Here is a 13369-nt window from a genome sequence, read left to right as displayed (position 1 = left end):
GTCAAATAATAATGATTCGTTATTAAGATAAAAAAAATTTTTGGAAAAATATTTAGTTTGAAATAGTATGAGATTTAAACAATGTTAGAGACACAAAATCATGTCTCCCTATTGATTATCCAATGATGAAACATACCGTCGTCCTAATTGGTCTGGTATAAAGGAAGAGCAATCAAACAAGCTAAGCCCAAAAGCCTTTCAAAAATATAAAGTATAATATAATTAATTTTTAAATGATATTTTGAAAATCGGATTTTTATTTCCTAAACATAGTTAATTTCGGATTCTAAAGGATAAGATTTCATCAAGAATCCAAAGAATCTTAAAACAATAAAAAAAAAACGGCTAGATCAATAGTGCGTCTGACGCAGAACTCATGTGTTCTAAAGAAATAAAAAGAATTGTATAAACCAAGACCTATGGTTCAATGACCATTCATAAAGTCATTAGGTTTTTATTAGCAATAATAAACATGCAATCAAATTACATACCCTCACCCACGAACTCAATCTACAGTTCAATGACCATTCACGGAGTCATAATGGGGAAATTTACATTGGATAAGTCCCTAAGTTCTCCCACAGTATCCGATTAAATTTATTAGTCTTCGTTTCACAAAGCATTTGACTCGGTCTCATGGTCTTTCCTCACCTGGGTGCTAGAACAAATGGGTTTCCCACCACTCTGGGTTATATGGATTCGCTCATGCATCTCCTCAGCAGCAGCGTCGATTTTATTGAATGGTTCCCCCACAAAGCCCTTTAAACTGCAAAGGGGCCTCCGGCAAGGAGACCCCCTGTCACCCTTCCTCTTTGTACTCATAGTAGAGGTACTGAACCTGTTGATAAAGAAGGCGACCGACTTGAATCTCTGGAAAGGAATCGCGGCGTGCAAAAACGGCCCTGTCATCTCTCACCTCCAGTTTGCGGATGACACGGTCCTATTCTCCTCCCCGGATATTGCTGCTCTTAAAAACATCAAGAAGATTCTCATATTATTCCAAGTAGCCTCTGGCCTTCGGATTAACTTTCACAAGAGTGAGATTATAGGGATAAATGTTGATGAATCAAGAATGCAATGCCTCGCAACTCGACTCTGTTGCAAAGTGGGCAAATTTCCCATAACTTATCTGGGCCTCCCTATTGGAGGGAATACATCCAAGCTCTCAATCTGGGATCCACTTCTCGAAAAGATGAATAAAAAACTAGCAGGGTGGAAAAGCAAACTACTATCTATAGGGGGAAGACTAACCTTAATCAAAGCCTCCCTCTCGAATCTACCAATCTACTACATGTCACTCTACCTCATGCCTCAGGGAGTGATTGAAAAAATCACCAAAATTCAAAGAAGATTTCTTTGGAACGGGGAAGTGGATAAGAGGGCTCTTGCCTTAATCAAATGGGAGATAATTCAACTACCTCAAGCAATGGGTGGCTTAAATGTGAGTAATCTCCTCCTGAGAAATATTGGTCTTCTATTCAAATGGGTTTGGAGATATGTGCAAGAACCCAAGTCTCTCTGGAGACTAACCATTCAAGCAAAATATGGCTATCCCTCAACCTTTCGAATGAAAGACATGGACTCACTTGCTAAAGGAGGCCCATGGAAGAAAATTTGTAACCACCTGTTGAAACATGAGAAAGCAAAGAACCTCCTAAAAACTGGGTCCAAGATTACTATTGGGAATGGGGAACACACCTCTTTTTGGTATGATGTATGGCTACTGGACGAAGCCCTTAAAGACTCCTTCCCAAGGCTTTTTAGAATTGCATCATCGCCCTCTGCATCAGTGGCTTCTTCGGGTCAGTGGGTAAATTCAGAATGGGTCTGGGGCATCTCCTGGATCAGAAATCTAAGACCACAAGACAAGAATGAATGGGCTCAATTGTTGAACCTGCTTCAGCACTTCTCTATCTCAAAGGAGAAAAAAGACTGTTGGATATGGACCCCCAGCAACTCTGGGGTTTTCTCGGTCAAATCATGCTACCTTGCCCTTATAAAAGGGCCTGAACCTCTATTGCAATCAGTCTTAAACAAGCTATGGGCTGGGCTAGTACCGTATCGCATCGAAATATTCTTCTGGCTGGCACTATTAGACCGAATCAACACCCGCAAGAACTTGGTAGCCCGCAACATCATATCAGCAGCCGAGGCCTTGTGCCCATTTTGCAACATGGTAATTGAAGATTCGGCCCATCTTTTTATTCACTGTTATTTTGCACAATCTATCTGGTGCTGGTGGCTCAAAATATGGAATCTCTCCTGGGTTTGGCCCTCAAACTTGGAGAGAGCTTTTGCGCAGTGGTCATTTTCTGGAAAAAGCAGATTCTTCAAAAAAGTGTGGATTGCTTCCTTCCAAGTGATTTTGTGGTCACTTTGGAAAGAAAGGGATGATAGAATCTTCAATCATGTCTCCAGCTCTTCTCAGTCAGTACAGAATATGGTTATCCTCCGCCTTTGTTGGTGGATAAAAGGATGGAAAGAGCCATTCCCCTATTCACGTGAAGAAGTCATGAGGAACCCATTGTGCCTTCTTTGGCGTCAACCGCGCCCACTTCATCCCCCTCAAATACCTCTAATACTTCCCCTACCGAACCCACCCGGCTTAAAATGGGCGGTGGAAGCTTCCCTTTTCCCCCGTCAAAGTAGATCTGTCATTGGCGGCGCTCTCCATGACGAAAATGGAGCTCTCCTCTGTCTCTTCTCAGGATCAACACCACTCATGGACATAAACTCAGCTAACATTCTGGCAATCCACAGATCAATCCAAATCACACTAAATAATAACCGCTTCAAATGTCAGCCTCTGGAAATTGAATCCGAATCATACGTCGCTGTGAATTGGTGCTCCAACTCAACTGGTGGACCCGGAAACCTAAATCTCCTTCTCAATTTCATCAGATCAGCGCATGGGAGAGGCCTCAAAGCCTCCTTCTCCCACAAACCCCGGCGCCAGGAACCAGTCTCAGTCACCATAGCCAAAATGAAGCTCTTTAGAACCTCTGATTTTGTAGTTTGGTTGTAAATTTATTTAATCTCTCACACATGTATTAGCTCTCTCAATTCTCCCAATCCCCTTCTCATTTAATTTTGTCAATTTATGATGTACCAGTATGTGATGTACTGTCTGTAGGTGCTGTACCTTCCTCTAAATCGGGTGTACTAAGTACTATGAAAGTTTCCCTTTCTGAAGGGAATACCTGGTTTTTTGATAGAGGGTACTTCACCTTTCTTGGATATGAATAAAATGCAAATTATCAAAAAAAAAAAAGACTTGTTGGCTTGAATGTATATAATAGAATCAATAGTATATTACCTAGATATATAAGTGATAATGATCATAGATGGTTTACAACTCTCTTGGAATGATAGTTGATTTTTGCTTTGTTTAGCCTCCTGTAGCTGTTCTTAGCTTTTGGGACATGTCTCTAAGCTTTGATTCTAGTTTTACCATGTTTTTAATGCTATATATATATATTCTTACCTTGCCTATATAAAAAAAGATTTGTCGCCAATTTCAAAAACAAAATCAATAAAAACTTTACAATGAGGTAATAAAATACACGCTCGTTCTACTAGGCAATAAAAACACGCCTACAAATATGCATTTTATATAAGCAAGACTGTTAGATCTCACCCCAAGGTTCCCTTATAAATTTCCTCATAAAGTATCAAACTTTAATAAACATAAGTACTCCCTCCGTTTCAAAATATAAGTCGTTTAAGGTTTTTGCACACAGATTAAGAATTAATTTAAGTTTAGTTAGATTTGCATGGGTAACAAGAATTGACATTAAATATTGTATTAATAATACAAAATAACCAATAAGATTATCTTGATAATATAAAGTTGCATTTAATCTTACATTGGTATGTATTGTAGAATGCCTTATATTTTGAAACAAATTATTTTAGTTAAAATGCCTTATAATTTGAAACAGAGGGAGTAGGAGTTTGATATCATGGACGTTTACATTACTCATGTAAAATAAGGATGGCACATGGTCACCAAATAATATTTAAGTAATGTATTTTAACATAAAATAAATAAAAGTAAAACCTAACTTCATAATAAAAAAGGATCATATATTACTTACATTTCTTTTTTCTGACTTTATCAATCATTAAATTTTTGAAATGAAAAAAAATCATATTTCCTCGTATTTAAAAGGTGTAACATTCTTTTACTAGAGAAACTTTACACAAATTGTAACAATTCTATCTTTTCAAAACAAAAAAAATGTTGTGACAATTTTATTTTTCACTCTCTCGATTATCCTCTTTAATTAATATACAAAACAAAATGTTGCAATTTTAAATTAAATGAATAGTACTTCATTTTGGAAAAGGCATTAAATAACAAGATTTTTCTTCATTTTTTTTTCTTCTGAAAAGTAAAAGTACGAAGTTGCTTCTTCTCAACCTTATCGAATCCCGTTGGCCCGTAGCCACATACTTCTATGGGCTATGCACCATCTATCTAACCACTAGACCCAAACTACCGTGAACCCTACCAATATCTATAACTGTAATTATAACTATAACCGAACCTATTACTTCAGGCTCAGGCCTCAGGCTATAAGACCAACTGGTTGTGGTTGTAAACTTGTAATTTGTAAGGGTGGGATTGTGGGAAGTGCTAATAAGTAGGGCAAAGGGTGGTGGTTATGACTTAGGAACAAGTATCTATGACTATAATATACTACTTTAATCATCTTAAAACCAAATTGAACATATAATCATGAGTTTTCTTAATCAAATTACGTTACACAAGGAGAAATTCTGCTAACTTCAACTACTGCTATAGTGCTACATGGTGATTGGTGAGGGATGAACAATGTAGGAATGAAAGTCTATGCAGCTGCGCTGGTGCTGGTGCTGGCGTTATTATGTGTTAACTTTTGAGTTTTAACCTTTTGAGGATTTCATATTTTTCAGGCCTTGTTTGGTTGACAAAACAAATTATGGGAAGTGCAAATTCCTAGGAAGTAGAAGTATATGAAGTTGTTTGGTTGACATAACCATGGGAATTTGCACTTCCTAGAAAGTTCTACTTCCCATTATCAACCAAACACAATTTTACACTTCCTAGAAATTTCAAATATATGGAAAAAATAACTTCCTAGGAAGTATGACTTCCTATATACAACCAAACAAGGCCTCAGATTTTCCATCTAATAATATATGGACCTTGATAAACCAAGTCAGATATATTATATTCATTTTGTTCGCATTCAGATTATTAGACGACAATCAAAATTCATTCATTTTAAGATGCATTACGCTTTCATAGCCTTCTTAATGTGAGGAGTGAGGAGTGAGGAATGAGGACTAGTTTTAAGCACCCGTCATTAAAGCTCCCTTTGATTAGGCGTAAAATATTTTCCATGTAAAATTAATTTTTATTGAAATTAATTTATTATAGAAAATACAATTTCAAAATTAGTTTTTTCTTATTTGGTACTCCTTATGTTTTTTTTATCGTTCTCACTTAGAATCTTGACACTATTCATACTTAGATAGAATCTTCTTAATTTTTTTCAATTTATAAGAAAAAATATAGTCATTTGGGGTCTTGTTTAATTGTCTCAATTAGTACATTATTAATTTTCAATCATTATAATTTTTACTATTATATAATAAAAGATATTTAAGTTCAAAGATGTGCATTGGAAGATGTGCACAGAAAAGTGAGAAAGACAAAAAAACAAAGGGAATACAGTACCATGTAAGAAAAATGATGACATGAAAGGAAAATGAAAGGGAAAGTAAGGAGGTAGTGCGAGGAGTGTACAAGAGAGATAAGGAAAAGGAATAAAAACAATTTTTCCTTCATTTGGAAAGGAAAATAGTCATCATTGGGAGAGCAATTTTACTCCGAAAAAAAATTGTTGTACACTCCTTTTGCAAAACAGACAATATAAAAATTAAAAATAGAGAAAAATAGTTTTCTATGAAAATGTTTTACGCCCTACTAAACGGAACCTAAAAAAATAAAACAAATAAACAAACACATTAAAGGAAAGAAATTTCTACTTTGGGGAAAGGGTGAAACTGTACATGATTAAGATAGGACCAAATTCATATCAATTGACTGAAGGATACAGACACAACAGTAGTATAACATAGAGTGAAAGGTTGTCATCTCACCAGATGGAATACTCTCTACACAGTCAAACTCAAAAGTGTTTGACTGTAATTGCTGCTGCTCCTTTTTTTTTCCTTTTCCTTTTCTTTCACCGTTTTCTTATTACTTTCGCTAATGGCTGAGTAACCTGTAATAACACCAATTGTTAGATGATAATTCTTCCGTTTAGAAATAGTTGCACCATTTTTAACTTTCACACACGTTGATGTATGATTTCAACCATTAATATCTTTAATTATCGATAAGTGAAAATTATAAAAAGTTTATTTTTAAAAATTTACATCGAGACAAATCTAACAAGATTACACATGACTATGTTTTTCGCCTAAAATATAAATTACCAAAGACAATCTAAGTGACTAAGGCTCCGTTTGGTAGGGCGTAAAACATTTTTGGTGTAAAATGATTTTCATGAAAAATAATTTACAATGGAAAACACAATTCCAAAACTAGTTTTCCGCTGTTTGGTTCCATGTAAGAAAAATAATGAAATGAAGAAATATGAAAGGGAAAGTAAGGATGTAGTGAGAGGAGTGTCTAAGAGAGATAAGGAAAATAGTTTTCCCTTCATTTTGAAGGGAAAATGGTTTTCCATCAATGGGAGAGTAATTTTACTCCAAGGGAAAATGATTTTACACTCCTTTGCCAACCAAACAATGTAAAACTGAAAATAGAGGAAAACGTTTTACACCCTACCAAACGGAGTCTAAGTGTAAGATGTGAATAGTGTACAATATAAAAATGGTGCAACTATTTTTAAACGGAAGAAGTATACAAGACGAAGCAGCGTGCATATCATGATACAAAAAGTATTTAGTTCAATAAAAATAAGGGTTATCTACAGGGCCGTCTCAAACTATTTAGGGGCCCTGTACTCTAATATATATTAGGCCTCAAATTTTTTAAAAAAACGTATTAACAATATAAAAAATGAAATACATACAGAGTACTCCTTCCAATTTTTGTGGTTGTTTGCATTTGAGTTTTTATCACTATTGACATGTAGATGCAATGTTGTATATATTTATTAATATATAAGAATAAATATAGTCAGGTGAGATCTTGTTTGATTCGACTTAATGAGTACATACATCATTAATATTCAACCGTTATATAATTCTTATGAAGTTAAAGATATTAATAATATAAACTGTGCATTGGGAAGCGTATTTGCATAAAAAATAAACAATAAATATATAGAATAATAAAAATCAGAGAAAGAATATAATATCATATTTGTAATTCGAAAAGCCTAAAATAACTTTATATTGTGAGTGTAGTTTAATATGTAAACAAATTATTAGGCATTTGCATTTATTCAAAAATGTACCAAACGTATTATAGACACAAGTTGAACTAGTGACCTCACAAACAATATATGTATGCAACAACCACTAGGCCATAGTAGAAACTTTGCAATATTTACACAACAATAGATATATTTTAATTCCAAATTGGAGGCCCTTTTGTTATGGAGGCCCTGTGCGGTTGGGCTACTTGCACAGCCCAATCACCGGCACTGGTTATCTAATAGCGCATTCAAAACAATTAACATCATGAGACCCTACTTTTTAAAGTGTCTAAAAATCTTAAATTAAATGTTTGTTTTAGTCATATTGTTTAAACTCAAGCTTTATTTTGTCAAAAATATTAACAAATATATATTGTATAGAAACACGATTTATAATTTTACAATCTATGCATTTATTTTATATATTTAGGACCAATTTTAAAATCAGTAGAAAGAGAGAAAATTAGCTGGAAAAAAAAGAAATAAACTCTATAGTAGAAAGATGAGTTAAATAGATTAATTAGACTTAAGTCTCATTTTTCAAAATACAAACATATTTAGATTTAAATATGTATTTTTCTTATTAAACTAAGTGACCTTTTGTCCACATGGTTGGTGTTATGCTACGTGTGTATCCTCTAATTTGTGATAAACATAATAGTTTATTGTGTAAAGTCTTTCCATTATTGCCATATAAAAAAGAAGTCTCTCCATTATTACACTAGTGGAAAAATGAAGAAGGGATGCGCTGAAAAAGGCCGGTAGGACTGCGCTTTTTGACAGCAGCCCTTCACTTTTTAAGTAGGGCTGCGCTAGAAAAGCGCAGTCCTTAAGCTAGAAGGGCTGCGCTAGTTAGGAAAAAGCGCAGCCCTTCTACCTTAGAAGGGTTGTGCTAGTTAGGAAAAAGCGCAGCCCTTCTGAGCTAGAAGGGCTGCGCTTTTTCCTAACTAACGCAGCCCTTCCTACCAAAAAAATAAATTTTTTTGACTTTTTTATCTCATAATCTCACATTTCTGAAATTAAACAGAAGAGAAGAGAAACGAAACGAAAATACTAACCCAAAACAAAAAAGAATGAAACAAAATGAAAAAAAGGAACAAAAACTAATATATAGAAGAGAAGAAATTATAGATCTGGAAATACAAGAACATTAATCAAAACAAAGATGAAAATACAAGAACATTAATCAAAACAAAGATGAAAATACAAGAACATTAATCAAACACAAGAGAAGTATACAAGAACATCAATCAAAACAAGAGAAGTATACAGAACATTAATCAAAATAAACAAAGAGAAGTATACAAGAACATTATAGATCTGAAAATACAAGAACTACCTCCAAACATTAACCTAATAATGTTTAAATACATAAAACAAAACCCAAATACATAATTTAAGAGAAAAAAAAAATTCGGGGAAAACTTAAATGGTTTATTTGGAGGCTTAACAACTCGGAAGCCTAACGTCATGGCATACTGTGTTTGACTCGTTGGCTCGTTCCGCTTCTGAAAAGGTATCAACAATAGGCAATCGGACTCCGTCGGCATTTAGTGCAAATCATTTCATGGTTTTTGTCGCAAACATTTATGGAGTTTTTTGAGAGAGAGGATGAGAGAGAAGGAGGAAAGGAATAATGAGGGACGTGAGAGAGGAGAGAGGATGAGGGATAAATATATTTGATGAATCCCGCTTAATATTTGAAGCCCGCGAAGATGAATTTTTCAAATTTTTTTAAGAAGGGCTGCGCCTTTTATAAAAGCGCAGCCCTTCACTTAGTAGGGCTGCGCTTTTAGAAAAAGCGCAGCCCTTCTGAAGTAAGAAGGGCTGCGCTTTTTCTAAAAGCGCAGCCCTACTAAGTGAAGGGTTGCGCTTTTATAAAAAAGCGCAGCCCTTCTGTTGTGTAGGGCTGCGCTTGTGTACAAAAGCGCAACCCTTCACTAGTAGGGCTGCGCTTTTAGAAAAAGCGCAGCCCTTCCTCCGCAGCCCTTCCTTTTTTTTCCCTAGTGTTAGGACAATATAACTTTTTATAGCAAGCTTAAATTTTGGCGGGTTAAATTCTTTAAAAAAAAACTTGACCTTGAGGTTCTACAACTTCAACTTTTTTGACAGGTACAACTTCAACTTGAATAAGCTAATGTAGTGTGGATTATTCATAAAAATTGGATCGTAGACTAGACTGAAGTGTTTATGATGTATATACATGATAGTTTTGATAAAATTTTGATTTCCTTGTTTTGTTTAGGCTCTTTAATAAATACTATTAAGATAAGATCTCCAAAAAATTACTCTCTTTTGTAACCTTTGAAAAAATATATAAAAATTTAACAATATCAGTGCTAATTATGGTCAATTTGCTTTAGGCGTCTCAACTTTTTATTATTATATTAAAACGGCCCTTTAAATATTTAAATTCTAAAAAAAAGATTATTGGTTAAATGTGTCAATTCGACATGATTTTTTTTTCATTTGATTTATTATCATCTAAAAAGATAAATAATAACGTTATTTTTCCAAATAAGGTGGATTGAATATAAATTAAGAGTGTCAATATTGGTAAGGCTCAATATGGACTCTCAAAAACGACTTACAATTAGAGGTTATCGTAAGTCAAGCCAATTTTTTGTGCCCAAATGCGGTGATATTGAGTCAGGTTTTGGTTCATGTCTAAGCTTTATTTAAGCTAATAAAAACTTTTTGGACCTATACAATGCTCAAAGGCCACTTTTTTGGCCCACAATTTGGGTTGGGTCACATGCATATTATTGGGTTGGACTAGACTTGATCACTACTCTCTACTCATAAAGTCATAACTACTAGTAGTACATTATAAGAGGACTCAATATCCATCTTGTATTTAAAGATCTTAACTAAATTGTATTTAAAAAGCTTATTTAACAAGTTTACAAAAAGAAATTAAAATGGACAATAATCTAAATCAACAAGAAAATGCAATCTGTATTCCCGAATATCATAATCACATGAATTGTAATGACACTACCCATAAGAACGATACCTAAATACTTCCTCCGTTCCATAATAAGTGAAACATAGGGATTGGGCACAAGATTTAATAAACATCACTTTCAAAAGCCAAAAAGTCATAAGATACCCTTTTTATTATCAAAAGGAGGAGAGAGAAAAGCAAACCACACAAGTTTGTGATGGACACTCTTGTCATTTTGTCACTTTCTCTTATCCATTTAAGGTATGTTTCACTTATTTCGAAACGTTCTAAAATAGTAAGTGTTTCACTTATTATGGAACGGAGGAAGTATGGTCTAACATCGATTTACGGTCAATTAATAACATTATATATTAATAAGAGAACGTATTGTGTCGGACTCGTCCGACCATAATTTTTGGTCGGACGACTTTCAGGTGGTTCCAATTTTTTTTCAGTTAGTCTTAATTTTTTTCAGGTAGTCTTCATTTATTTTTCAGGTAGTCTTCATTTTGTTTCAGTTAGTCTTTTTTTTTCCAGTTAGGGTGCGTTCTATTCAACTTATTGGACCTGAACTTATTGGAACTTATCTGAACTGAACTTATTGAACCTGAACTGAACTTATTGGAACTTATTAAACCTGATTGGACATGATTCAACTTATTGGACCTGATTGAACCTGATTGGAACTTATTAGACCTGATTGAACCTGATTGACCTTATTAGACCTTATTGAAACTTATTGACCCTGATTGAAACTTATTAGACCTTATTGGACCTGATTGAAACTTATTAGACCTGATTGAAATTTATTTGACCTTATTAGACAAAAACATTGACCATGAATAACATAAATATTACCACTAATGTAAATACTACCCCTCAAAATTTTTTATGGAATAATAATTATTATAATTCGTCCTTTAAAAAATAATGATTATTAATTATCTCTTATGATAATTAATTTAACAAAAAAATTACTATTTATATATTTGCCTATACATAACTTTCATCACTAATATATCTAATAGTGTTGTTTTAATTTTATAAAACACTAGTAGAAAATGTAAAAATTTATTATTATTATTATTATTATTATTATTATTATTATTATTATTATTATTATTGTTAACCTTAATTATTTGACCATGATTATAATATTATTCAATAGCAATATGAATAATCAAATAATAGACAATAATACAAGTATAATACTATACATTGTGGTACTTTAATAAAAATTCTAATAATAACATAATCAGCTAATAGTAATATGAATAATAAAATAATAGACATAATACAAATAAGTTATAAAAATAGACATAATACAAATAAATAATAAAATAATAGACATAATACAAATAAATAATAAATAATAGACACTAATACAAGTATAATACTATATGATCATTGTGGTACTTTAATTGAAATTCTAATAATAACATAATCCGCTAATAGTGATATGAAATTATGAATAACAAAATAGTGGACAATAATACAAATGTTTATTAAACATTGACTATTTGGACCTTATTGGACCTTATTAGACCTGATTGGAACTTATTGGACCTTATTAGACCTGATTGGAACTTATTGCACCTGATTGGAACTTATTGCATCTGATTGGAACTTATTAGAACTTATTAGACCTTATTGGAACTTATTGCACTTATTAGACCTTATTGCAACTTATCTGAACTTATCTGAACTTATCTGAACTTATCTGAACTTATTGGACCTGAAACTTAATTTTTTAAGTTGAACAGAACGCACCCTTAGTCTTCTTTTTTTTTCAGTTGGTTTTTGTGCTTCACTTAGACTTACTTGGGTTTCAGTTGGTCTTTATTCTTTTTCAGGTAGTCTTCATTTTTCTTCAGGTAGTCTTCATTTTGTTTCAGTTAGTCCAACTGAAACAAAAACAAAGTCCAACTGAAACAAAACAAAGTCCAACTGAAAGAAAACAAAGTCCAACTGAAACAAAACAAAGTCCAACTGAAAGAAAACAAAGTCCAACTAAAAAGAAACAAAGTCCAACTGAAAGAAAACAAAGTCCAACTGAAAGAAAAGAAAACACTAATCAAATATAGTTTTTGGTATTATTGAATTTGAAACCTGAGGAAGAAGCGATGACATAGACGTTGAGGAGATTAGGGAGAACATCGCGAAATCGAGACTCTAAGGCAACGTCGTCTCGTTTGTTGGTAGGTGTTGATGATGAAGCTGCTATTCTATCTCGGAGTTCGTGTACCAAGCTTAAGATACTGGCCATGGCGAATGGCGCTTTCTCTTTCTCTTCTTGCTTCATTTTTCCCTCCCTCTCTTTCTCACTCTCTCTGTCTCTCTTTCCTTCACTCAATTTTTGATGTGAGCAGTGGTATTAATGGAAACTCGGCTGTACACCTTCTGTATTTTCGGTTTGGATATCGCAGCTGTGTATTAGGTGTTCTATATGTATCATGGTGGACAGAGGACACGTGATGTAGAGGAGCTTAAGAAACATGAGCCGTCCGACGGAAAGTATTGGGTCAGACGGTCTGACCCAATACTTTCACTATTAATAAACTATTCTAATCTTCCTAAAATAACCTAGTAAAAAGTAATTTATCATTATTAATTTTAATAAAGTAGTGTAAAACTATATCATAGAAGACTAAATCTTGAATGTTTACAAGTTTATTGGCTTAACGTTTAGGTTGTTATTCCAACATCTAGAACACTTCATCAATATATCATGCATTAAAATTAATTTAATTTTCACCTCAAAAGAAAAAGAAAAGCTTGATTTCACCTTAATCCTACGATACAAGATTTAGTTTTTACTATTTTTTTTGGCAATTTAATTTTTTTATTAAACCTCTATGGAGATGACTTAAAGTACAAGTTGATAAATACATACTCATTTTATGTACATGACATTATTACCATGAGATACTAGTTAACCAAGCTTGCTCGGTGGAGATGGTGGGGAACTCACCTTGTGATTTGG

Source organism: Beta vulgaris, chromosome 2 (assembly GCF_026745355.1).
Source record: "Beta vulgaris subsp. vulgaris cultivar EL10 chromosome 2, EL10.2, whole genome shotgun sequence".
NCBI classification, from domain to species: Eukaryota; Viridiplantae; Streptophyta; class Magnoliopsida; order Caryophyllales; family Amaranthaceae; genus Beta; species Beta vulgaris.
Note: the sequence above shows the minus strand (reverse complement) of the source record.